We start from the raw sequence: 23,523 nt of genomic DNA on the forward strand, positions 1-23,523 counted from the left end.
AAGGAAGAAGAATGGCTGATTTTTTTCCTTCTTTTTCCCATTTTATTTCATTAAAATGCCAAATGACCAAAATACCCTTAAGCCATTTCTTTAAAATTTCATCCATACAAGCCCATTTTTGTCCAAAAACTTAGAAATTGAGCAAATTTCTCTCCAAGACCTTCTAATTTATAATCTAAAGCAATTTCATACAAATTGCTTCTAGAATCTAAGTTTTGAAATTTATTCAATTTGGTTCTTATTTCCCAATTGGACCCCTTACTCAAAGAATTTCTTCATGAAACTTTAACACATACATATTCTCATATTCTAAACCTTATAATAATCATAAAATAAATATTTCAATGTCAGATTTGTGGTCCCGAAACCATTATTTTGACTAGGCCCTATTTTGGGATGTTACAGGCCCACATGGTCATACCACACTGCCATGTGGCCTATTTAATTTTGTACATGTTTGTTCCACACGGTCATAGGTTGTTACATGGTCTGTGACACGGACATGTGACCCTATGATACGATCATGCCCCAGAGAGCACCTAGCTCGAGCAAGGATCCATTGGAGCTGCCCCAATGCCCTATTACACGAGCTCGACCCAAGCTATTTAAGGAGGCCATTTCAGCCTTAGTCAATCAAGTATGGGGTGAAAAAGTGGTCGGACATATTGAGAGAGCTTGGAACAGCTCAACAAGGACTCCTTGTAGCCTCTTGCAAGTCCACCTCTGCTCACATTCAGCTCCACGAGCTTAGCTCAGCTCGTTTGAGCTTATCTTTATTTCTTTCTAGCTTATTTGCTTATTTGCTAGAATAAACTAAGTGTCTACTATTAGATAGTTAAATTTGTTTCAGCTCATTAATACATTTCTTAGCTCATTACAACTTATTATATGTGATTAATATGTTTTGTGTTAACCGAATTAATGTGTCATGTTTTATATCAATATTTAATTTGTCTTAGCTTAATTATGGGTTATTAATGTGTCTAAGTAAAAGCATGAATATATATTGTCATAATTCAGCTGAATTAAACTTCTCATGAATCAATTTAATGTGTTCATTGGATTTATGTGCAGCCAAATACATGAAAGAGATTTAATGCAAGGTGCATGAATGGTCGGCTACAATGTAGGGAGAGATACATGCACGGACAGCTTCAATGCATGGTGTACTGATTATTTGACTTCACCAAGCACCTTTTTGGCCAAAGGTTAGCTGCACATTTAATCTCCCAAGTTCGCCGGTTAGCTCCCTCAAGCTGCTTTAATGCTTTCACACTAACCAAATTAATCCATTCACACAAGAGAGCTGTTTGGTTTTTTGCATTCACACATAGATGGCCCTTCAAGTTCGGTGTTCACATTTCTAATGCTTATTGCACTCATCTAGCTGCCAGTTTAGTTCACCCATCCATTCAATTGATCAAGGCAAAGCAATTAAGCTCATTTAAGCTCATTGTCGGACTTAGACATGCCCAATCAATTTCCAAATTCTTCCAAGTTCATTCAGTTGAATATCCTTCATCTAGAAGCTATCTAATGGCATCCCAAAGGCTGAATATAGACATGGAATTATTTTGGTTTTGTTCTAGAACTTTTTAGCTCATTTAAAGCCGAAATACTTATTCATTAAGTCACTAATGTATCTATTCGTCTACCCTTAGGTTTTTTCCCATAAATACTTTGTTATTTGCTATCTGTAGGAACTTTTTGCCAATTTGAATGAACATTGAGTTGTTTGTGAGGTTTTCCTCTCTTAGATTTTGTTTGAGACTTAGCTTGACTTATCTGCTAGTTAGTGGCATCAACCTAATTCTTCTTTCGAACTTATCATTCTCGTAGTGTGACGTTCACCCAACCTTATACCTTTGGTTCTTACCTTGCTAGGTAACGGGTAAAGGTCCCCTATCTTTCATCACTGAACCACCTTAAGCCATATAAACCCTGGGTCAGCTCTCTTCTTAGTGTTGGTTTGTCCTTAATACTTAAGTTTGATTTCCATCCCATCCAACTATCAACTTTCTATTTTATTAATTTCTTTGTTAGCCGAACCTAAATCCATTAACAGTTAGCCAATTCAAGCCTATTCTTCATTCTTATTTTCCATACTTAGCTAATACAAACATATTTCAAGTTTAGGACGGTACATCCTCGCTTGACGATCGAGCATCTAAACGATCAACTCAACACACTGAGGCGAGATCGTATCATTTGGTATTAGAGATAGTAAAAAATAAGAAGTGTGGACGTTTGGAGCAATCTCGAAATAGGTTCTTGAAAAAAAATTTGAACAAAAAAAATTGTATCAAAGTATTCTACTTGTATTCATCTTTTTTGTAATTGAAAAAAAAAGGGAGAGAAATGTGAAGTTAAAAAAAAAGTGTTGAAAAGATTATGTTCATCTTCTTGTAATCCCAATCGAGTAAGTTCCTTCCTACTATCATCAACTATCCTGCACGCCACACTCAACCAACTTTGTTTTCTTTCAGCCTACCCTACACCTAAAAATCAATACCTTTGCAAACCATTTGAAACTGACCTTTAGAATATGATTAAGTCTAAAGAGAGTCTCCTATGAAGTCACGAGAGAAGAAAAGAGTGGAAAAAGGCACGAGTTTGTGAGCACATTAGAGAGAAAAAAAGCCTTTTAACGAGTGTAAACACGAGAGTGAGTGTCATCTATTCTATCTTTTGAACGTGAGGTTTTGTTGTGAGGTTTTTCTTTTTCTATGTCTAGAACTCCTGAATGAAATATGGCGAAAAGACCCCAACGACAACCAATTCGAAATGTAGCGGCCAGAGGAGGAGTACCGAATTTAAATATCTAAGCCCTATTGCGCGAAGCAGAACGCCTGTTTGATCGAAAACTTGAGCCTATCCAAGAAAGGCTAGATTAAGTCGAGGAGAGAGCCCAATCGGAGAGGGCGCCCCAAAGTCTCCAATGAAACCTAAGCCGGCAAGAATCAACGAAGACGAGTTGTATGGCCCTAGTGATGCCGAGAATGACCAAAGGTCCAACCTAAGTGATCGACGGAGAGGAATAAGAAATCATGGCTAAAGAGAATGTGGACAGATTGACGACGACCTTAAAAAGATCAAGCTTTCAATTCCACCATTTCAAGGCTGATCAGATCCGGAGGCTTATCTCTAGTGGGCGTAAAAGATAGAATTGGTGTTTGAGTGCTACAATAACTCTGAAGCCAAAAAGGTTAAGTTGGCCGCAATAGAGTTTTCGAATTACACGATGATATGGTGGGATCAATTAACCACAAGCCGTAGGAGGAATAGAGAACAACCAATTAGTACATGGGCCAAAATGAAATCGCTGATGTGTCAGAGGTTCATACCATCGTATTACCATCGCAAGCTCTATCGAAAGCTTCAAAGCCTTACCCAATGATCGAGAAGTGTGGAGGATTACTATAAAGATATGGAGATCACAATGATATGAGCATTTGTGTAAGAAGATGGTGAGGCAACCATGGTGCGCTTTCTAGCTAGTCTCAATTAAGCCAATATTATGGAATTGCAACATTACATGGAAGTGGTGCTCATGGCCACCAAGGTGGAGAAGCAGTTGAAGCATAAAGGCACTGTCCGAGGCTATTCCACCGCGAATACTTCCAAATGAAGCTAAGGTGTAAGCAAAAACACTCCTCCGAATCGAGCCAAAGAGCCAACAGTGCCAGCAAAGTCAAATAAACCCATGGCTGAATCAAGCAAAAGCAAGGCTATCGAGAGTTTTCCCAACCGTTCGAGGGACATCAAGTGCTTCAAACACCTCGAGAGGGGGCATATTGCAAGTTAATAGTCAAACTGAAGCACTATGGTGGTGCCCGCGAATGGTGAGATCGAGTTAGAGGAAGAGATTGAAAATGAGCTCGAAGCCACATCTGACGAAGAGGAGGACTTGGAGCATGCTATTGATGACGAATTACTCGTCATCAAAAGAATTTTAAGCATTCAAAGTGTGGAGAACAAGTAGCAATGATAAAACATATTCCATACGTGGTGCCAAGTCTAAGGAAAGGTCTGTAGCATAATCATCGATGGTGGAAGTTGCACAAATGTGGTGAGCACTCTCATGGTGGATAAACTAGGTTTGCTGACCACTAAACACACAAGCCTGTACAAAACTTCAATGGCTCAATGATGGTGGTGAATTAAATGTAACAAAACAAGTGATTGTACCATTCTCTATTAAAAAATATGCTGATAAAGTACTTTGTGATGTTGTGCTTATGCATGCGGGCCATTTGCTACTTGGATGCCCGTGGAAATTCGACCGAAGAGTCATCCACAACGGGTATACCAATAGGTATACGTTCAAACATTTGGGAAAGAATATGATGTTAGTACCATTGACGCTGAAGTAAGTCTATGAGGATCAAATGAAATTGAAAACTTCTGTAGATCAAATGAGAAAAAAAGAAAACAATGAAAATGCTAAAGAAAATAAAAATGAGAAAAAAAGAGAAAAAATAAAAAAATAAAGTGAAAAGAAAACGAGAAAACAAAAAGATGAAAAAGAAAAAGAATGTGAGAAAATGAGTGTGTTGGCAAAAGCAAGTGACGTACGAAAGGCTTTGGCTTTGAGGACAATCCCTCCTTGTGCTCATGTACAAGGAAAACTTGTTTACTACCAACGAATTACCCAAAAACTTGCCCTCTTCTATTATGTCTCTTTTGTAGGATTTTCAAGATGTGTTCTCGGAAGAAACTCTGAGCGGGATGCCACCCCTTCGCGGAATCAAGCATGAAATTGATTTCGTGCTCGGAGCTATTCTTCTGAACCGACCAGTCTATAAGACGAATCTTGAAGAGACTAAGGAACTACAACGGCAAGTAAATGAGTTGATGGAGAAAGGCTACATTCACGAAAGCCTTAGTCCTTATGCCATGCCCGTCTTGTTGGTGCCGAAGAAAGACAGAACGTGGAGAATGTGTGTGGACTGTCGAGCAGTGAACAAGATTACCATTAATTATCGACATCCAATACCTCGCTTAGAAGACATGTTAGATGAACTAAGTGGTGCCAAATTATTTTTGAAGATCGATTTGAAGAGTGGTCACTATAAGATTCGCATGCGAGAAGGCAACGAATAGAAGACGACCTTCAAAACTACGCACACTTTGTATGAGTGGTTGCTCATGCCGTTTGGCGTAACCAACGCTCCTAGTACCTTTATGAGGTTAGTGAACAATGTATTAAGATCATTCATTGGTAAGTTTTATGTTGTGTATTTTGATGACATTCTCATAAATAGCAAATTATTGGAAGAACATATATTACACCTCAAGTCTGTTTTGGAGGTTCTTCGAAAGGAAAACCTTTATGCTAACCTTAAAAAGTGTACGTTTTGTTCTGGCAAGGTTATTTTTTAGGTTTTGTAGTCAGCTCGAAAGGTTTAGAAGTGGACCAAGAGAAGATAAAATCTATTGAAGAATGGCCGAGATCTACAAGTATCAGCCAAGTTCGAAGCTTCCATAGTTTGGCTAGCTTCTATAGGCGTTTTGTGCCCAAATTTAGCACTATAGCCGCTTCTTTGACTAGTGTAATCAAGAAGAACTCAGCTTTCTATTGGGCCGATGACCAAGAGAAGTCTTTGATTGAGATTAAGAATTGTCTTACAAAAGCTCCTTTGTGAGCATTACATGATTTTTCTAAAACTTTTGAGATTGAATGTGATGCATCAGGTGTTGGAATCGAGGCTATGCTTACTCAAGATGGAAGGCCTGTTGCGTATTTTAGCTAGAAGCTTAATGGAGCCGCACCTAACTATCCTATCTATGATAAAGAAATGTACAAACTTATCCGAGCTCTCGAGACGTGGCAACACTACCTATGGCCAAAGGAGTTCGTGATTCATTCTGATCACGAAGCGTTGAAACACATCAAGGGCCAGTATAAGTTGAATAAGCGTCATGTAAAATGGGTCGAGTACCTTAAATCCTTTTCTTATGTTATCAAGTATAAGAAAGGTAAAGGTAATATTGTGGCTAACGCACTCTCGGGAAGGTATTCTTTATTATTGTCTCTTGTATCTAAATTGCTTGGATTCTTTTTATTGAAAGATTTGTATGCTAATGACAATGATTTTGGTGAGATATTTGCTACTTGTGAGAATGCTTTTATTGAGAAGTTTTATAGGTACGAAAGCTTTCTTTTCAAGGAAGGAAAATTGTGCATTCCGTAAAGTTCCATTTAGGACTTACTTGTGCACAAGGTGCACAGTGGGGGCCTTATGGGACATTTTGGTATAGGTAAGACCTTATCAATGCTCTAAGAACACTTTTATTAACCTAGAATGAGAAGGGATGTGGAACGAGTTTGTGAGCGTTTCATAACGTGTAAGAAGGCTACGTTCAAGATTCAACCACACGACCTATACACTCCACTGCCTATACCCGAAGCTCCTTGGATGGATATATCCATGGACTTTGTCCTCAGATTGCCGCAAACAAAAATGGGGAAGGACTCTATCTATATTGTAGTTGATAGGTTTTCTAAGATGTCACATTTTATAGCATGTACAAAGACTGATGATGCCGTCCATATTGCTAAACTTTTCTTTAGGGAAATAGTTCAACTATATGGAATTCCGAGAATGATCGTGTCTGATTGCGACGTAAAGTTTTTGAGTCACTTTTAGATATCATTGTGGGGGAAGATCAGAACTAAGCTACTGTTTTCAACCACTTGTCTACATTGTTGCGAGCCATCATCCGCAAAAACTTAAAGTCATGGGAAGACTGCCTACCTCATATCGAGTTTGCATATAATCGATCAGTCCATTCGGCTACTAAGTTTTCTCCTTTTGAAATTGTTTATGGTTTTTGTTAACTCCTTTAGACTTAGTGCCTTTACCTAACGACAAATTCATTCATGTAGATGCAAAGAAGAAGGCCGAGTATGTCAAGGAGTTGCATCAAAAGGTTCGAGCCAATATTGAAGCAAGAACCGAGAGCTATGTTCAAAAAGAAAACAAAGGTCGAAAGCAAGCTGTTTTTGAACCCGGTGATTGGGTTTGGGTTCATGTGCGCAAAGAATGTTTTCCAGCCCAACTTAGGTCTAACTTGTTGCCTCGAGGAGACAGACCTTTCCAAGTCCTAGAACGAATCAATGAAAATTCCTATCTACTTGATTATCGGGTGAGTATAATATAAGTGCGAGTTTCAATGTTTCTGATTTATTTCCCTTCGGTGCAGCTGCCAACTTGAGGACAAGTCGCTTTGAAGAAGGGGATGATATGATCACACCCCAGAGTGCACCTAGCACAAGTAAGGATCCACTGGAGCTGCCCTAGTGCCCTATCGCACGAGCTCAAGCCAAGCTATTTAAGGAAACCATTTCAGCCTTAATCAATCAAGTATGGGGTGAAACATTGGTCGGACATATTGAGAGAGCTTGGACCAGCTCAACAAAGACTCCTTACAGCCTCTTGCAATTCCACCTTAGCTCACATTCAGCTCCACGAGCTTAGCTTAGCTCATTAGCTTGTTTGACTCATCCTTATTTCTTTCTAGCTCACTTGGTTATTTGCTGGAATAAACTAAGTGTCTACTGTTAGATAGTTAAATTTATTTCAGCTCATTAATACATTTCTTAGCTCATTACAACTCATTATATGTGTTTAATATGTTTTGTGTTAACCGATTATGTGTCATGTTTTATGTCAATATTTAATTTGTCTTAGCTTAATTATGTGTTATTAATGTGTCTAAGTAAAAGCATGAATATATATTGTCATAATTCAACTGAATTAAACTTGTTACGAATCAATTTAATGTGTTCATTGGATTTATGTGCAGCCAAATACATGAAGGAGATTTAATGCAAGGTGCATGAATGGTCGGCTACAATGTAGGAAGAGATACATGCATGGATGGCTTCAATGCATGGTGTACTGATTATTTTAATTCTCCAAGCGCCTTTTAGCCCAAAGGTTAGTTGCACATTTAATTCGCCATTCTTCATAGACTTCTTCGTAAATATCCTTATTATAATCGAAGTCTTCACCGAACCACATATAATAAAAATCATCCATGACTTTGAGCTGACTAATTATTTGGTTGGCAATGTATAGGATTCCTAAAAAAACAAATGTTAGACGTGGTAATAAATTGAATTTTGTAACTATAACTTACAAATTTGCTAATTATTCTTTTACGTGCAAAATTAAAATTAACCTAGTGACCTTGCCTCCCTGGCAACAGCGCCAACAACTTGACCGTTTCCGGACGTACTAACATCTATCCATAAGTATATGGGTCTAGTTGTAATATAGTTTTACAATGGATTCTGAGGATCGTACGCAAGGGAAGTAGAGGCTAGATCACTTTTAACCTACACACTAAAAGATCTAATTAATACTTTAATTGAGTTGTAGTACGGGAAAGTAAATAGGAGGTTTTTGGGATTTTTACAATACTAAGAATAAAATGAAATGTGACAGCCCAAAATTGACCCTAGTCGGGAAGTGGTTTCGGGACCGCTAAACCGAGTCACCGAAATGTTCGAATGTGATATTTATTGTCTAAAATATGTAATTATGAATGTGTGAAAATTTCAAGCTTCGATTTAGTCGATTGCATGTGAGTTTTAGTAAATAGGACTTATGTGAGAAAATTTTCAAATGTGATAGGTCAAAGCATAAGGACCTATTAGTGCATGTTGAAAAAGGGGGGACTTGCATGTCAATTTCCCCCCCTCTATTAGTAGTGGTTGGCCATGACAAGTATGGTAGACCAAGTGTGATGGGCAAGACATGTCATAGACATGTTGTGTTGGTGCATCATGGGTGGAAACAATAAAATAATGAGCATGGTAATTAAATAATGAAAGGGAGGAGTGATGAAAAAAAAAGAATGGTCTCATCCATGCCCCCCCATTGCCGTGAGTAAAAGAAAAGAAAAGAAAAATTTTGTTCATCCTTTTTCATCTTCTTTTGGCCGAAAATTCTAAGGAAGGAGGAAGGAGTTCTTGCTTCATGTTTGGTTTGGAAGAGGTTTAGGAGGAGGTTTGGCCATACTTGTATCTAGATCAAGGTATGTTTGAGGTTGTGCCATGAGATTCATGCATGTTTTTAGTTGCTAGCTTGAGTTCTAATTAGCCCATGGTTCAAATCTTTGCTATGTCATGGGAATGATATTCGGCCTAGGTGGATTTTGTGTTAATGCCATTGCATGCTAAATATGAAGCTTGTTAATGATGCATGTGATGGTGGATTGATGATTCTTGAATCTTCTTTTTAGCATTTTTGAGTGAGACATCAAGTTCTTTGTTTAACCATGACCAAAAATTGAAATGGTATGGTGATGTGATGCATTCGGCCATGGTAGGAAGTAGAAGGGAAAAATATGGTTGTTGTTAGATGAAGTAGAGTCTAACGAATGAGCACATATGTGCATTAGTTGCTAGATGGAGAAGAATCGGCTAGCAAGTTGTGTGCTAAGGCCAAATATAATTTTTGTATATTAATGAGTAATGCATGTGTTAAATTGATGGAAAGGGAGAGGATGCTTTACTAGTGTATATATGTGTGTATTAGCCAAGTTTTGAACTTGAAACAAAATGGTGTTTAGTCAATACAAGTGACCATACTTGTAGAATGTATTAAGTGTTGCAATCGGCCCCAACATAGACATGCATATTCGGCCATAGGAAGGAGATTGGTGTTGCATGTATTCGGTTAGAGGCAAGCATATTGATGCTTTTGTCTTGGCTTAGAAAATTCGGCCAAGGGGGAAAATTAGCTAAAATGTTGAGTTTGATTCATGATTCCGTACATATGTGACTTTAATGTCTAATGTATAAATATGAGCTAAGTGCCTTGTGTTCCTCTTTTCGATGCTCAAATGATTAAATCAATTTATTTGTTTAATTAAGCTCAAGAGCAAAGGGGAACTAAATCCGATAAAGGGAAGGAAAAAGTGGTCGAATAGCTATCGGAATCGTTCGACAACATTCGAGGTAAGTTCTTGAGTAAAAGAGCTTAAATTATGATTTGATTAGATCATGTTTTAAGCAAATCAAAATCATGCTCTTTGTGTGTGGCTATTGAGCCGAAATTGCAAGAATGATAAGTGTCTTGTGTTTGAGTTTTGCTAACGAAAACGAAATACGAATGTACCATGATTTATTGTTAAATGTGCATGGTTATTTGAATGATGTTCGGGCTAAGTCCCGAAGGCTTTGTGCTAAGTGACCATATCCGGACTAAGATCCGAAGGCATTTGTGCGAGATACTAATTCCGGGCTAAGCCCGAAGGCATTTGTGCGAGTTACTAAATCCGGGTTAAGTCCCGAAGGCATTTGTGCGAGTTACTATAACCGGGCTATGTCCCGAAGGCATTTGAACGAGTAGCTATATCCGGTTAAATTCCGAAGGTACGTGATTTGGGAATGAATGATCTTGCTGTAAAAATTTCAGTTAATACGCTTGAAACATCCCAACATTAAGGTATGTTTCGTATGTGCTTTGAATTAGTTGAGCCCTTACAAATAAGTATTCGCTCAGTTGATAAATGAGCTACCGGCCTTTGGCTAAGTTGATCTTTGTGTATGAATAAAAGGGTTGGTAATGTGAAGTAAGTATGATATTGAAAAATTGTGCATATGAAATTATCCGTTTAGCTACATGAATGCTATACTTTTGTTGTGCTGGAATCCCTTGCTCAAAACTTACTAAGCATAAATTGCTTACTCCGTCTCCTTGATTCTCTGTTTTATAGATTTTGGTTCTCCAGCTATCGGACTCGGGATTTTGAAGTCGAAGTCGCCCACACTATCAACGCCCCCCCCTTTTGGTACAATTTTGGTTGAACTTCGAAATGGCATGTATAGGACTACCCTTTTTGTTGGGGGTCATGGACCCTTTGGACTTGTATAATTTTGGATAGCCGTGCGAAAATGGCTTATATATGTTTGAGTATAATGTTATAATCATTTGGTATGGATATGGTTACTGAGAGGTGTGGATATGCTTAACAAGGATTGGCCATGGGAATGGTTAATCACTATCATAATTTGTGCTATTTATGCTAAAAGGGCTAGTTGAATCATGGAAACTATGAAATAGGTAAAGTCTACCTTAAAGGCAGATGCTGACAGCAGCAGTGATGTAGATTTGGAAAATCACTAAAAATAGTAGGAAGGGAATTAAATAGTGAATAAAGTATGTAAACGAACCTTGATGAATCTATTTTCATAGGAAAGTAACGAAACGATCATATGGACAGTATGTTAAGAGATATTCAGGTTCTCGTAAGACAGGGCCAGAACGGTTTCTGGATTCCCTGTTTCCACTTTGGAAATTCATTATAAATTAACCGGAGATAATTAGGAGTCATGCCATATATTTATAGATTCCTCTTTGAGTCTAGTTTCTATAGAAACAAACGACATCAGTATTGAAGCCCTGTACAGGGAGATATCCAAGTCGTAATGCGCAAAGGTCAGTGTAGTCGATCCCTGTAACATGGGAGACTTTGACTAATAAACTGTACTAATTGGCCCAACCAAAAATTCTAGAAAAAAATATGTATACGGGCATATGAGTCTAGTTTCAGGGAAAATTTACGAAACTGGATTCCGAGTTTCTGAACTCAAGATATGATTTTTTAAGCGACTAGTACGCAGATTGGCAGTGTCTGGGAAATTTTTTTATAAGTGGTTTGAAGTCTGTTAACACCTCGTGTTCGACTCTGGTGACGGTCTCGGGTTCGGGGTGTTACATGAAATAACATAAAATAAAACTACATTTTAAGAGATAAAAATAGTAGAAGGAATGAATGGGTGATTAGCTTGCTTCGGCATTCCCAATCAATTTTCATTTTGGGTTACTCGTCAACCAAGTAGTTGCTACCCTAGCAGGATCTTTCGATCTTTTACTAACATATTGAGTTAGCAATGACTACTTATCTTTCGACCTTAGAGTCTAAACTGGCATAGCCTAAAGGTGTTCACGGATGGGCAATACCAATTTTGGGTTAATTCCCACATTGATAACTTCCCGGGGTTGTCAAGCCTAGGGTTTGTTTCATGCACTTCCTTTCCCAAATAGCTGATATGTTGAGTAACCCTACAAAATAATTAATAGATCATGCCTCCACTCACTAACCCCCTATAGAACAATTAGTTTCTCAAGGCTTTCATAAACAATATGGAATAGATGGAAGAATAAAGCATGGTGAATGAATTGAAGTGTAGAGTTTAAGAAAAGCCTGATTTATATAAATGATAACACGAATCCCTAGAAGTTGATCATCTTTAAAAATCAGATCTCTTGAATGAAAGCAATGAACAAATAAACTAAACCCTAAAAAACCAAGTGTAACAACCCATTTTTAGGGTTAATCAGAACAGTGGTTTCGGGGCCACTAAATCCGATGAGTAGGTTTGTAAATATTATATTTAATATTTATGAGTTAATTGTGAGTTTCAAAAAGGTTTTTGATATTGTGATTTTTGTTTTATAAGCGATTTATTAAGCTCAAGTGGTATGACCCTAAGGTCAAGTGGGTTTAGAAAATGAGGTATTGAGACCTCATTTCTATAAACCGAGTCGTAAATATTTTTATAAATATTTACGGAGTGGCAATAAGATGATATTAAAGTTTCGTTGAAAAATTTTATTGTTTTGATAGTTAATTAAGCAAAAAGGACTAAATCGCGCAAAGCGTAAAAGTTGTGTTCTATAAGTTAAAGGTATTAAATAGCTATGGAATTAAATAGTGGGAGTCCTTAAGTGGTAATTATTCCATAATTGTTGGTAGTGGAATTCCATGGCTTGGTATAATGGAAATTATTAATGTATATTAAGGTTAAATATGGTATTTGGTAATTATAATAAAATAAAATAAAACAAAAGCCAAATTACATGCTATCATCTTCATCAATAGCCGAATGTGAGAAAGAAAATAATGTTCTCAAAGCTTTGAAGGTTCGGCCATGGTTGTTCATGCATGTAAGTCCATGTCGTCTTGGTTTTTAATAATTTTTACGTTTTTGAGATCGTTGCTTCGTAATCTAGCTGGCCCGTACCTCTAATTTTAAAATTGTTAAAGTATTTGGATGATGCCATTATTGAATGTTTGAGTATCTTGTTGTTTGATGATGAGTAATAAATCTTTGATGTTTGATTAAGTGATTTTTGATAAAAATGTGTATTAAGGACTAAATTTAGAAATTTGTAAATTGAGGGGTCAAAACGTGAAATAAATAAAAGAAATGGGTTGCTAGAGACCTAAGGTAAATTCGGCCTAACATGGGTTTGATGAAATTTTGAGTAATTTGTGTTATTTTGATATAGGGATTAAATTGTAAAAATGTGAAATGTTAGGGGATAAAATCAAAATGCCAAAATTATGTGTCTTTAGATAAAATTTAATGAAATGTTGAATAAGTGAGTTAATTTTGATATTAATTAGATTGGAAAAAGTAGAATTCGGATTTGGATCGGGGGGAAAATCAAAATGGTCGATTAGTCGTCTCGTTCTGATTATCGTCTTCCGAGGTAAGTCCTTAAGTAATTATATTTGATTTGCTGCGTGCTTAAGATTATATAATATGATAAGTAATTATTTGACGTTTACAAGTTCGAATTGCAATAAGTATATTGAATTTCGGCTATAAAGCCGAATATGAAATGGATGATTTATGTATATAATGTGGCCGAATGACTATTAAGTGATGATGTGAAAGTGTGTAATATGTGTATACAATTTTATTGCACTTGTTTGTATAAAGTCGAATGTGAATTGAATGGTATATATGTGGTGACAGAATAGTTATTATGAAACAAAGTCAAAGAATGGGATATTTGTATAATAGATGAATTGTGACTATTGTTCCTACTTGATCGAGGTTGTGTGTGAAATAATTTGTGAATATGGCATATAGTCGAATGGTTATTAAAAGCGAAACTAGGATAATGAAAAGATTATGTGTTCCTTGTATATGATTATTGAACCGAAAGTTAAAAGGTAGGTGTACATTTTACGCTTATATTCGAATGAAGCAATTAAATTGCTAATGTGAAATGTTATGTGAAATGTGTTAACATGTGAATAAATATGCAAGACACTGAAAATGTATCCAGGCTAAAGTCCCGTAGGCTTCGTGCTGGAAATGTATCTGGGCTAAAGTCCCGCAGGCTTCGTGCTGGAAATATATCCGGGCCAAAGTCCCGCAGGCTTCGTGCTGGAAATGTATCCAGACTAAAGTCCCGCAGGCTTCGTGCTAGAAATGTATCCGGGCCAAAGTCCCGCAGGCTTCGTGCTGGAAATGTATCCGGGCCAAAGTCCCGCAGGCTTCGTGCTGGAAATGTATCCGGGTTAAAGTCCCGCAGGCTTTGTGCTGATAATATAATTTCGGGTTTTATACCTAGTGGGCCAATTGTCGATGAATTTGATAAAAGTATACAATTACAAGATCCTACACTAAGTTGACAAATTGAAAGTGCATTACATATTAAGTTGGCCAAGTATGTATCATGTACTCGTATGCGATTTTGATTTGAATTAAATTATAAATATATAAAGTGATGCATCTGTGAATAAGTGTTATGACTATAAATGTGATTGTGATATATTCGGTAAATATGTGAAGTTATGTGAAGTGATTCTATGTTTATATTCAAATATAAACACTTGGTCCTTGTGGAAAGGTTTGTGGAAGTATATGATTTTATTTTTAGGTGATTACGATCTTGGAAAATTAAATGTGAATATGATATTGTATTTCATTCGTTTCAATTGAACTAAAGCTGATAGTGAAGCATTTTAATGCCTACGTTATATGAGTTCGATCTTGAATGACATGATATACATGTTTAGATAATTTGAATGCAAGGAATGTGTGAAAAAGCAAATTTGTAATAAATCTGCTTGGAACAGCAACTGTAGAGTGATTTTAAAAAATCACCATAAATTGTGTAAATTGAATTAGAAGCTGAATAAATTATGAAATTAAAGCTTAATGAGTCTAGTTTCTTATAAAAGAAACCGTGTAAGCAAAAGAATTTTAGATAATTAGATATTTTAAGTGGCGTGAGACAGAGTCAAAATGACTTTGAAATCACCTATTCTGTCTTTAGAAAATCATTGTAAATTGTAAAATGATGATTATAAGATAAAATTTATATTATTAGACTCCTTAATGAGTCTAGTTTCAAATGAAGTAAACGATAACATATTTTGAATTCTGTATAATGAGAAAATTGATTTGTAGTGAAGAGTGGTCAGAATAGTCAAACAGTGAAACAGGAGAAACTTCAATAAAAATATGGTATTGATTGGTCAAACCAAAAATTATGAAAATTTTATGTATGGAAGATATATAAGTCTATTTTCAGGAAAAATTAACGGCACTTTATTTTGAGTTTCTTATCTCCAGTTATAAATAATTTAGTGACTATTGGTCAAGAAAACAGCTTGTAGTGAATTTGTGATTTTGTTGCAAACATGGTTAAAACTAGTTAATGAGATACTTTTCGAGTTCTTATGATCTTATTTGTGATTTCAATATTTGGTTTTAATTGAGTTCAGATTCAAGTGAGGTGAATTTGCTAAATATGCATTATGCTCATGGATACTTGGTCGAAATGGCAATTACCTAGGAATGATTTCTTGAAATTTTGAAATAATCGAGCTATAAGTAAATTAATTGTTTGCATTGCTTAAAACTTACTAAGCATTGAAGCTTACTCCGTGTTCTCTTTTCCATTCCTTATAGGTTTATCCTTTAGTTCGAGTTGGAAGAGCCGGAGATATCATCACACTATCGAGTCATTATGTGAGTTGAGAAAATGGTATATCATCATAATTTAAGGTATGTATAGGATAGACTATAGGTAGAATGATATTTTGTCTTTGTATACATTATAGCCATGCGAAGATGGCTCGCTTATTTTGTTTAGAGAAGCCTTATAATTGAACTAATGTGTTGAAATGTTTTAGTTATAACTTGATAGTAGTTAATTTGTTATTAGATATTCGGTTATGTTTTGATAGTTAGTCATTTTGGAAATTTATAAGAGCTCTTATGAAAAATCAATGAGACAGGTTGCATTGTTGATAATTTATGTCTGGTAAATATCTTTGACCTTATAGAAGTTTTGTTCAGTCAAGTAATACCTCATAACCTTATTCCGGCAACGGATACGGGTTAGGAGTGTTACACCAAGAAAGAAAGAAAACGTAACGAGATAATATAGGTTAATGGAATGGTGTCCATAACATGTGCAAAAAGAGGGGGTTTGGACCCGTCGATGGTTCAGGTTCATTGGTTCTTCTAACTCTTCTAGGAGGCATGTTTAAACAAAGAACCAAATCAAGCAATATCCAATAAAACAATAAAAAGTTCGAGCTAGGAACCCTTAACCTTGAATAAATCTTGAAGTCCTTCCTGTTCGCATTGGTAAATGGTTCCTTTGTGTGCTCCCTTCGTTTGCTACACCAAAAGGTGTTGAATGATGAGGGATTCCTTCTAGTTGCAAGAAGGAATTTGGATTTAAGATTTTAAGGTTTAAGAATTTTTGGGAGATTTGAGAGGATTGGGAGGTTAAGGAATGTTAAGTATGTTTATGATGGGTATTAGGGTTAAGAATAGGTAATTTAAATGGTAAAATTCGGGTAAAAGTAAGTTTTAGTCATCGGGTTACGCAATTGGGTCAGGTCAACCCTCTAGAAAAATTACAGTGATGTCTTGACACAGTGGTTTCATGTCATGACATCCCTGGAAGTGTTCCCTTGTCGTGACACAGAAAGGTTCCATGTCACGATAGATCCGTTAGTTTGGAGATCTTGGAAAAACTGTCCACTATGTCGCGACATGCTGGTGCCATGTCACGGCATCGATATTCTTCTCATCAATTTTTTATTTTGCGTGTAGTGTCGTGACACATGGTTGCCGTGTGGTGACACCGACTTTGTTTTTAGCCCAAATTTCCATCTTGGGAATGTTTAGGTCTAATATAAACATGTATAAAATAAAAGTTAGGATCTAAACTATGGGGTTCGTTAAATATACAATAACTTAGAAAAAATTTAAGCAATTCAAATAATTTTAAGTTTTACTGCCAAATTCATCTGCCAGTATTGTCAGTTCACAGATGGACGATCTTCTCGTTCTATCAGTATTAGTCTATCATCCATCGTGCCATTCCACCTTCTTCCACTTGTCTATTTCCTTGAACCTATTTATCTTGTCTGTACGTATAAGGGGAAGCATGTCCCTTGATCCAGGAATGTTAGAAATAGATACATTTTTACATTGTTGACCTAAATTTTTTCAACTTTCCTCTTCACTGAGTTGATGGCCACATTTGACTCACCATTGATTTTTATGGTTAATTCATTTTTTTTTCTAAATCAACAGTAGTCCTAGATGTAGCCAAAAAGGGTATTCCTAATGAGATCAGTATCTCACGATCTTCTTCAAAATCAAGCACCACAAAATCTGCAAGGATAATGAAACTTCATACCTCAACTAACCCATCTTTCGATACCCCTTTTAGATATACAGAAGACCTATTCATGAACTGTAATGTTACCTGAGTAGTTTTAAGATCCCCTAACCTGAGTTTTTCAAAAATTGATAGAGGCATCAAATTAATACTAGCTCATAAATCACATAGAGCTTTATTAAAATGAATATTCCCTATCTCTATAGGTATATTGAAACTCCCAGGATTTTCAATTTCCAAGGTACCTATCTTGAAATAATCACGCTATAGGAATCATTTAAATTAACTTATTGTCCTTCCTTAATTTTATTATGCTTAGCCATCCTCTCCTTTAATACTTGAGAAACTTCTCAATTAACTCAATTAAAGGTAGGTTAACATTTAATGTTTTAAATAGTTTTAGGAAACTTACAAATTCATCATCATCCAGCTTTTGTTTCTCCTCTAGTCTTAAAGTGAATGGGATTTTTGCATCGATAGAATCTTTAGTTATTTCTTTCCTTGTCTCTATTACGGTGTGATTGCTTCTGATTCTGGCTCATCTTCTACTTCTAAGGATACCTCTTAAGGATCATCATTATTCTTTGCAATTGTCTCCAGAGTAGTGGCTACTGGGCTACTCAGTACTTTGTCCGATCGGAACGGAATTACTTTCACGTGCTCATTACCTTCTCTTCGTAGATTATCTTCCGTGTTGCTAGGAATACCTGTGCCATTTTTTATTTTGATGTCACCCATCATGCTCATCAATATTTTATCCTCGAGTTTAGTCAATATTCTTGTTGAATTGGTGCACTCAAACTACACCTGCTTGATATTTGTTCTCATTGACTACATCTCTCCTCCAATTCTATCCAGACGTTGACCACATGCAGTCTGGTCATTTGGTTGGCCCTATCCTTGGGTTTTTTCAAATAAAAAGGTTGGTAATTATTGTTTTTAGCCTGATTTGAATTATTACTTGCTCCTTGATTCCCTTCCCATCTCAGATTCAGGTGATCTCTCTAGTCGGGAATATATGTATTCGAATAAGCATTTCTACCCCTATTCCCAATGTAATTTACATCCTCGATAGGATTGTCGATATAGTGGAAGAAAGGTTTGTCTCCCCCATGCATAAACAGTGTTGAAGTAGATTTGATACTATTGACTCTATCTACTAATTGTTGATACTCGTCATCCTCTTGGATAGCTCTTACTGTGGCGGGTTTTTGACCATATGTGAATCGTTCAATTGGCCACTGATAGGAGTTTAATGCCATATTCTCAATGATTTTGTCTGCATCCTTGTACATTCTATTCATAAGGGCTCCTCTTGCTGCTCCATCTAATCCAGATCATGCATTTGCATCCAACCCATTATAAAATACCTACAGTCACATCCACTCCGGAAATCCATGGTGCGAGCATTTTTGAATCAACATTTTGAAATGTTCCTATGCCTCATAGTAACTTTCTCTCTTCATCTGTCTAAAAATTGCAATCTCTCTTCTTAGTTGAACTATTTTGCTAATTAGAAAGAACTTCTGTAAGAACTTTCTAGCAAGTTCATCCCATGTCATGATAGACCCTGGTATCTACAATTCTATCCAAGAAAAGGTTTTATTTTCACGTGTGAATATGCTAAGCGAATTGTGCAAGTGTACACATCAAATCAAGTAATAAAGTGACAAGTGAGATCGTCTCTACAAGGATCGATTGGGTATAAATTGTTCAAGTTATTATAAAGGAGTGTGTTTAATGCTATGGCAAAAATAATAATAATAATGCAGAGATAATTAAGGAATACTGATGTGTGTAATATGTAAATTCTATCAAATAAGTGAAAATGATATGGCAAGACAATAGTAAGCATGCAGTGAAAATTACAAGAATAATTACGTGAATAATATGTAAATAAGTAACAACTAAGGATATGAAAATAGAGATAATACAACAAAGGTAAAATGATCTACAATATTGAATCGTAAGGTAGGGATTACTGAGAATATACCCTTAATAACCAATAACGCCTTGGACAAAGCAATCTTATTCTATTGCTCGGAAAAGATCTAAAATGGTCTGCTTCTTTCAAGTGCAAGACCTCAAGTTACCTTGCCTAAAGGGTTATATGTTTATAAGCCTTTAGCATATTACCTAGCATTGTTTTGTCTTCTTTTCATATGAAACGCTACTCTATGTCTAGAGACTGCTACAAGTATTCATTCGAATACTTGCTCATATCATTCAATTTTGATCTAACTAACCTAACATTGTTAATATTAGATTAATTTCATAAACATGTTGCACATTTATCTATGTTTAGAGATTATATGCATGAGATTCATAAATACCATTGAATGACATAGTAAATTAAAACTAATCTAGGCTTTAGCCATTAAAGGAAATAAAGGTTTCATCAAGCAATCCCAACCCTATGAGATTAACTCATGGGTTGGTAAATAACATCCAAATTCAAAATAATATTCAACATCATTTTCATCAATTAAGATCACAAAGAAACAAATAAAGAATAAAAGGAAGAACTTACAGAAGATAACTTTTGCATATCTAGCCCACAACTTCGGCGATGCAATATCTTGTGATTGCCTAGATGGACTGCCTTCGTAACACCCTTTACCCATATTCAATGTTGGAATAAGGTACGAGGCATTACCGAACTTATCACACGAACAAACATACAATTTTGAGTTATACATTTGCATCCAAATTAAAACTTTTTACATTTCATCATAATGTCCCTAATACAAGCCTACGAGGCCTAAAACATGCTTTGGAAGTGGTTAGGGACTAAACCAAGAACTTTAAAAAGTTTTACAAAACTTGGGAAATTTTTCACTAAACAACGGTCACATGCCCGTGTGGATATGGGACACGCCCATGTGGTCAGGCCGTGTGGTCACACACGCACGTGTCCTGAACCCATGTAACTCTTTATTTGTTACCCAAAAACAAATTGGAGATACACGACCAAGTCACACGCCCGTGTCGCTGAGACACACGGCTGTGTCTCTGGTCGTGTACTCAATATTGGGCATTATGTTTTGCAAAATTTAGGGTGTAAGGGACTCACGACCTAAACACATGCTCGTGGGGCAAGCCGTGTGTCGCACACGGCCTAGACACACACCCGTGTGTCTACCTGTGTGGACAAAAATGAGGCTATTTACCAAGCCATTTTGTCACCCTTTAATGCTCACACCTACAAAACATAACATAGCACCAATCCAAGCATATGTATACAACCAAACTTCCACATCCACAACCAAAAAATCAACACATCATTCATGAAAGGCATCAGTATATGATTATAATTATAACCAATATTAGCCCATTTCCAATGGCCTAATACAAAACAAATTACTAACCAATATAAGCCAACACGTTTCGCCAAATCAATTATGACATATAACAAAATGACCAAGTCCCCTATGCATGCCATAACTCAAAATGATGAATTCATTGGTACCAAAATAATTGTTGATAGTGTGATTGCATCTCTGACGATCTTTAAACCTTGAGCTAGCTTGGTGACACTATAAGACAAGGGAAAGAAAGGGGAGTGTAACGCCCCAAAAATCCTAAACTTTCTTTATATGATGGTTTTGATAAAGGTGTGCTTAATTTTCCTAGTCAAGTGTTATTTATGTGATAATAGGCCTTAGTTAAGTTTAGATTTCGAACTTTGGGGTGAAGGAAATTATAGTTTAATAATTAAAAGAACCTTGATGGCAAGTAGTTTGGGTTTTAAATAAATGAAGGAGGAACTGGACACAAGGAGCCTTGTGTTGGAGTGGCAAGTAGCATCACATGTGGGGCTTAGAGGTGGCGTCACATGCATGACAAGGGGGTTTGGGGTTTGAATCCCTCCTTGCTCAAAAAAAGGATTTATTTTTGCTCAGTAAATGGCCAGTAGTGGCCTTGGATTTGAACTCTGAAGGAAGTGATCAGAGGAGAGATTTAAGGAAAGGATTAATGAGTTATCAGGGAGAAAAGTTAGTAGATGAGGGGGTAGAGAAGTGGAGCTGAATTGTAACACCCCGAACCCGAGGCCGTCGCCGGAGTTGAACACGAGGTGTTAACAGACTTCAAAGCACTTATTAAAATTTTTCCAGACAAGCTGTCAATCTGCGTACTAGTCGCTTTAAAAATCATATCTTGAGCTCTGGAACTCAAAATCCAGTTCCGTGAATTTTCCCTGAAACTAGACTCATATTCCCATCTACATATTTTTTTCTAGAATTTTTGGTCGGGCCAATTAGTACAGTTTATTAGTCAAAGTCTCCCATGTTACTGGGGTCGACTACACTGACCTTTGCGCATTACGACCTGGATATCTCCCTGTACAGAACTTCCATACTGATGCCGTTTGTTTCTATAGAAACTAGACTCAGAGAGGAATCTATACATATATGGTATGACTCCTAATTATCTCTGGTTAATTTATAATGAATTTCCAAAGTCGGAGCAGGGAATCCAGAAACCGTTCTGGCCCTGTCCCACGAGAACCTGATTATCTCTTAACATACTGTCCATATGATCCTTTCGTTACTTCTATATGAAAATAGACTCATCGAAATTCGATTACATAATTTATTCATCAATTAATTCCACTCCTACTATTTTTAGTGATTTTTCAATCTCATGTCACTGCTGCTGCCAGCATCTGTTACGAAAGCAACTATGCCCACTTCGTGTTTACTCCTTGATCTAACTAATAATTCATCATGCATATCACAAATTATGATCATGACTAACCATGCCAAAGGCTAATCATTGTCAAACTTCCCCCTACTACACTATTGCCATATCATGAATTTTAACACCAAAATAATCAACCATGACGTATGGCATAAAAAGGTCGAATTATCAAGATTTGCGACCTAACGTATGAATCCAAACCCAACCGAACATTTATGCCATTTTCGCATGGCTAAAAGGTTACATACCAAAGTTCAAACACAACATAATAGCCTATACATGCCGAAATGTTCTCCTAAGCCAACTAAGAAGAAAGTACCAAAACTTGCTATCCGGTGTGATGACTTCGATGACGGCCCGACCACGCAAAAAGAGACGAGTCCAAGAAACCTAGTATGGGTGACAAGGAAACACCGAGTGAGTTTATAACTCAGTAAGTCATAAGCAATACACTACCATCCATTAATAACATTATCACAAGAGGAAACAAAATGGAACGAGGCTAGTTACTCCATCCATACCGAACCATACCATAGTTCCTCCGACCTATCGGTTCAATCTCATACCAAATCATGCATTCACATTCCATATACTCATCAATAGGATATTCGAGGCATTTTCATAAATCATTTTATTTTCGTTACAATCATACAACTAAACGGCCTTTCACCCATTCCACGATAAATCTTATGTACGTGACTTCAAGTATATTCGTCACATGGGTTCAAACTTACCAAGCTCAACTCCAAATATAGACATAGCACCTATTAGCCATTAGCTCAAGATACTTACCCGATCCGCTGTCCGTGATCGACTCAATAGTGTCGCACACTTAGTGTCCATAATGATTCAAGAACATATTAAGTCCGCACACTCAGTGCTATATAATCAACTCGCACACTTAGTGCTACATAATCATACTCGCACACTTAGTGCTACATAGTCAACTCGCACACTTAGTGCTACATAGTCAAACTCGCACACTTAGTGCTACATATTCAATTCGCACACTTAGTGCTGCACAATTTAAACCCGCACACTTAGCGCCAATCTCATGGTCATAAATGTTTATACCCGCACATTTAGTGCCAAGATCAACAACTCAATACATCTCACCTCTTTTCTTTTCATTCAACACTTTCATCACCACATACGTACATGCATATATATATATTTATTCATTCCATTCAGCATCATTACATAAACGTTATGACCATTTGAATTAATACCAACTATATGCTTAATGACTTACTTTATGTTGGGTAAAATAATTCCGAGTCGGCTACTCGATGACCTTCGATTTCCCCTTGTTGGACGCCTTTCCTTTAGGTTCTTGAGCTTAAATAATACAAATAAG

At 36.5% G+C, this 23,523-nt stretch overlaps 1 non-coding gene across 1 annotated transcript; it reads left to right on the top strand.

The window, feature by feature from the left end:
• The first annotated feature begins 18,857 nt into the window (after window positions 1-18,857).
• Window positions 18,858-18,964, top strand: LOC121210246 (small nucleolar RNA R71). Its single transcript, XR_005905368.1, has one exon. It is a non-coding gene; the product is annotated as a small nucleolar RNA R71 (small nucleolar RNA).
• Window positions 18,965-23,523: the final 4,559 nt, after the last annotated feature.

The sequence above is a fragment of the Gossypium hirsutum genome, chromosome A11 (genome assembly GCF_007990345.1).
Source record: "Gossypium hirsutum isolate 1008001.06 chromosome A11, Gossypium_hirsutum_v2.1, whole genome shotgun sequence".
Taxonomy (NCBI): Eukaryota; Viridiplantae; Streptophyta; class Magnoliopsida; order Malvales; family Malvaceae; genus Gossypium; species Gossypium hirsutum.